Genomic DNA, 5,574 nt, shown 5'->3' on the forward strand with positions numbered 1-5,574 from the left:
GTTTTCGTGATTGCTGCTTATCTGATGATATGTACCTGTAGTGCTGCCACCAGGAAGTTTTCAGTCACCTCTGCACACGTGTACAGCACTGTGCAAATATCTTCGACGCAGATATGTACAGAAAGGGAGCTTAAGGCATGCACAGTACGGAGGTAATTTTATGTATTGTCCTGTACTGCTGCAAAAAAAAAACTAATTTCATGACGTGTGTGAGTGATGATAAACCTGATTCTGATATGGGTCTCTGTTGTGGACTGAGAGTGGGAAGGGGGCAGGGAGAGGGGAATCATGATTGGGAAAAGGGGAAGGGAGAGGGAGAGAGCGGGAAGCAGCAGAGAGACATTCTGTAATGATCAATAAACCAGTTGTTTGGAATCAGATGACCTTACCTGCTGTCTCAGGGCTGGGTGAGTCTGCACCCGTGCCAACCCCCAACCCTAGCACTCTTTCTCTGCCACCTGTCCCACACCCCTGCTGCGGCGCCCCATCCTCGCTCCCGCCAGATTTACAAACTTGCTCTCCATTCCACATTGACAATCTTAGGTACCCTGGCTATCATATATGTGCCTAAGACTTTTGCACAGTACTGTAATTCTGTATAATAATATAAAAACTCAGCACTGACTTATCTTTCACTGGAGAGTGAAGCAGGCTAGAAATCCTATAGCTATACTAGCCTGAAGACATCAGATTTCATCCAAAATCAGAAGCTAAGCAGGCTCAAGCATGGTTAGTACTTGGGTGGGAGACTGCCCGGGAACACCAGGTGCTGTAGGTGTAGTGCTTGTAGGTGTGAGATCAGGTTCAATTCCCACCACTCTCTGTAAGGAGTTTCTACGTTCTCCCTGTGACCGTGTGGGTTTCCTCCCACAGTCCAAAGACATACAGTTTAGGGTTAGTAAGTTGTGGGCATGCTATGTTGGTACCTGAAGCATGGCAATGCTTGTGTTCTGCCCAGCACAATCCTGGCAGATTTTATTTGATACAAATGATGCATTTCACTGTAGTTTTCAATGGGAAACATCTTTATCTTCAGCAGTGTTTCAGAAAATCCATTTCAAAATTAACTGTGACATAACTTGTCAACTAGTAAAGCGGGAGATGGTTATTAGATAAAAGATACCTCGAGATAATGAATCATTACCAGAGGAACGGTGAGAGAGGAAGATCCATCAAAGAGCATCACAAATGGTCTGATGTGGAAATGCATTCGTTTGTCAAGTTAGGAAAGAATCGTGCAGCCTCTCCTTCTGTTGGGCTGGAATAAGCTTGTGCCATCGCCCTGCAGTCAGAAAAGCGACAAAAATGGAAACAGGGAGGAGAGAATAAATAGAAGATTTCACCTGCGAAGCTGTGGAACCAGGGTGAAGCACCCAAAAGGGGATGCATCAAAGAGGCTGCCTCCCTCATTGAAGGACCCCCCACCACTGAGGACCTGCCATCTTCTCATCAAGGAGGACGTACAGGACCCTGAAGATTCACACTCAGCTTCTTCCCCACCACCACCAGATTTCTGAATGGACAATGAACCCAGAGCACTAACTCACTGTTGTTGTTCTCTCTTTTTGTACTATTTATTTAGTTTTTAATGTATATTTCTTATTGTAATCAAGAGTTTTTGTTATTATGTATTGCTATGTGCTGCTGCCGCAAAATACCACATTTCACCTCGTATGCCAGTGATACTAAACCTGATTCTGATCTTGTTTACTGAAGCTAAACAAAAAATGCAGCTGTGTACCTCAAAACAGAAGAGATCTTTTTGTGACACTTGAAGTGATACCACTTGCCATATTTCTTCTAGTTCATATATAGGACATAGAACATAACACTGACCTCAACCACGTCCTCTGAAAGCTCATTCCAAGTACCATCACTTTCTGTGTGAAGACGTTGCCCCTCAGATCTCTTCTAAATGTTCGCCTCTCACCTTAAACACATCCGCTCTAGTTCCCAACTCCTCTTCCCTGAGGAAAAGACTTTGTGCATCTGCCCTATCTATGATGGTCATGGTTTTATAAGGTCACTGCTCAGTTTCCTATGGTCCAGGTAATAAGGTCCCAGTCCATGCCTGCCCAACCTCTCCCTATAACTCCAGCCCTCGAGCCCTGGCAGCATCCTCATAACGCATCCCTGGGCTCTTTCCAGTTAGATGGAGACATGAGAGACCGCAGATGCTGGAATCTGGAGCAAAAAATAATCTGCTGGAGGAACCCAACAGGTCAGGCAGCATCTGCGGAAAGAAATAGACAGTCGACATTTTGGGTCGAGACCCTACATCTGAACTGGTGCCTTAAAACCGGTCACTTCTGGCAGACGGGGCTTGTCAGCCGTGGTTGGCAGCTCATCCAGGAGAAGGAAAACTCTGATCTCAAACCTCCGTTGCCTTGCATCTATACCCGCTCACAGGGAAAGTTTTGGAAGTAAACCCTGAGAAAAAATCCAGAGCTGGAGTTGTTTCAATTTTCATTCCAATATTCACAGTATGCAGATTACAAACAAAACATTTAAAGCATCGTGCAGTTTTCAGGCCGCGTAAACATTTCCTGCTCAGAGAAATGGTTGGTCTGTGCAGCTGTAACAAAAATTAGAGGGGGTGTTGTTTGGGATTCATCAGCTGCGTGGAGAAGGGGAGCCTGCTGCACGGGCACCAGCTTGTTCTCCATATCGTACTGCCCTGGCTTGTGTATGACAGCTAGGACACAATAATCGTGGTTGACTCTGACAGACAGAGGGCCTCAGTAATTAAAGTTAATATGCAAACATGCACACACCTCTGACTATTAACTCCCACTTCAAAAATACAGAGAACTCCAAAATACTGCTAAAAGATACTTAAGCGACTCGTTCAAGATTGATCTTTGTGTAGGTTAAATTGTTGGCACAACATCATCGGCCGAAGGGCCTGTACTGTGCTGTACTGTTCCATATTCTGTGTTCAACCCTCTAACAAACTTGTGGGGATAACTTCACCCAAGTTCACTCACCCCAACACAAAAATGTTCCCTCGACCAATAGACTCACTTTCAAGGACTTCTCATCTCATATTCTCAATATTTATTGCTTATTTATCATTGCTATTTTGCATTTTTTTCTTTGTATTTACATCAAATGCCTGCAAGGAAATGAATCTCAGGGTTGCATATGATGACACTTATGTAGTTTGAAAATAAATTTACCTTGAACTTGAACTTAAGTAAACATGATGTTACTTAGTTGCACACACACGCACACTGCAATTAGAATAAACAGCCAGCCTTTCACTTCTGACACACAAAAGTGAACTTCGACACAGTCCTGAGTAAAAATCTGTGGCAGTAGCAAAGTTTCCTCCTGAATGCTGTACTGACAGGTCGATGCAGGCTCAGAAACGAAACAGCTGCAGAACATGTCAAACAGAACTTGTGGACCTCAGTGAAAACCTAATCATCGAAACCTGACTGTTCAGAAGCCCCAGTGGTTTGGCAACTGGCTCATCAGAGCTATTAGAGATAGAGGCCCAGCAACCCACCGATTTTAACCCCAGCCTAATCACAGGCCAATTCACAATAATCAATTCAAAGTTCAAAGTACATTTTACTATCATAGTACATAAACAGTATCAACCCTCCTTAGAAGTTTTCATGTTCTATTTTGAGTTTTATATTTGTAATTCATTTTGATCACTTTGTAGAGATCTGTTTTCACTTTGACACAAAAGAGTCTTTTCCTGTTTATCAGCATCAAAAAGCCAAACTAAATCCACTGTGATCTAAATTAATTAGATTAGATTATGAGGACACGCAGTCCTCTTTTATTGTCATTTAATAATGCATGCATTAAGAAATGATACAATATTCCTCCGGTGTGATATCACAAAACACAGGACAGACCAAGACTGAAAAACTAAAAAAAAACACATAGTTATAACATATAGTTACAACAGTGCAACAATACCATAACTTGATGAAGAACAGGCCGTGGCACAGTAAAAGAGTTCAAAGTTTCTCGAATGTCCCACGTCTCACGCAGACGGGAGAAAGAAGAATACTCTCCCTGCCATGCCCGACCACATTCCGACTCTGAGTCATCCGAAAAATTCGAGCCTCCGATCAGCCCTCCGACACCGAGTACTGAGCACCATCTCTATCTGAACGATTCGACCTCAATCTCGGTCGCCAGCAGCAGGCAAAGCCGGGGATTTTGGGGCCTTCCCTCCATAAGATTCTCAATCGCCCAGTAACAGCGGCAGAGAACCGACGTTTCAGAAATTTCTCCAGATGTTCCTCTGTGCTTTCACGTCCATTCTCCATCAAATCAGAATTGCCCACGGCCCCTATTTAACGGATACGATATCATTTTCACTGGAGAGCTGTTTGCGCGCAGCGCAGTGCTATCTTCTCCTCCCGCCATATATTACAAATATAAAACAGAAAATAATTGATGGCATAAGTATTCACCCCCTTCAAGTCAGTATTCAATAGATGCAACTTTGGCAGTAATTACAGCCTTGAGTCTGTGTGGATAAGTCTCTATTAGCTTTGCACATCTGGACATTGTGATCTTTCCCCATTCTCTTTCACAAAACTGCTCAAGCTCTGACAGATTGCATGGGGATCATGAGTGAGCAGCCCTGTAAAAGTCCAGCCACAAATTCTCAATTGGATTGAGGTCTAGACTCTGACTTGGCCACTCCAGGACATTAACTTTGTTATTTTTAAGCCAATCCTGTGTAGCATTGGCTTTATGCTTGGGGTCATTATCTCACTGGAAAATAAATCTTCTCCCAAGTCGCAGTTCTCCTGCAGACTGCATCAGATTTTCCTCCAGGATTTCCCCATATTTTGCTGCATTTATTTTACTCTCTACCTTCACAAGCCTTCCAGGGCCTGCTGCAGTGAAGCATCCCCACAGCATGATGCAGCCACCACCATGCTTCACGATTGGGATGGAGTGTTTTGACGATGTGTGGTGATTGGTTTAAACCAAACATTGCGTTTAATCTGATGGCCAAAAAGCTCAATTTTGGTTTCATCAAACATAGAACCTTCTTCCAGCTGACCTCAGAGTCTCCCACATGCCTTCTGGCTGAGAATTCATGTGCGTTTTTTACAACAGTGGCTTTCTCTTTGCCACTCTCCCATAAAGCTGCGATTGGTGAAGCACATGGAAAACAGTTATTGTATGCAGTCTCTCCCATCTCAGCCACTGAAGCTTGTAGCTCCTCCAGAGTTGTCATAGGTCTCTCGGTGGCCTCCCTCACCAGTCCCCTTCTAGCACAGTCACTCAGTTTTTGAGGATGGCCTGCTCTAGTCAGATTTATAGCTGTGTCATATTCTTTCCATTTCTTGATGATTGACTTAATTGTACTCCAAGAAATATTCAGTGACTTGGAAATTTTCTTGTATCCATCTCCTGACTTGTGCTTTTCAAAAACCTTAACTTTTTTGCGGAGTTGTTTGGAGTATTCTTTTGTCTTCATGGTGTACTTTTTGCCAGGATACTGACTCACCAGCAGTTGGACCCTTCAGATACAGGTGTATATTTACTAAAATCAGTTGAAACAGCTTGACTGCACGCAGGTCTCCAAAAAAA

General features: G+C 43.5%; 1 pseudogene; it reads left to right on the forward strand.

The window, feature by feature from the left end:
- The first annotated feature begins 659 nt into the window (after window positions 1-659).
- LOC140188428 (5S ribosomal RNA) lies at window positions 660-778 on the forward strand (annotated as a pseudogene).
- Window positions 779-5,574: the final 4,796 nt, after the last annotated feature.

Source organism: Mobula birostris, chromosome 26, assembly GCF_030028105.1.
Source record: "Mobula birostris isolate sMobBir1 chromosome 26, sMobBir1.hap1, whole genome shotgun sequence".
Lineage (NCBI taxonomy): Eukaryota > Metazoa > Chordata > Chondrichthyes > Myliobatiformes > Myliobatidae > Mobula > Mobula birostris.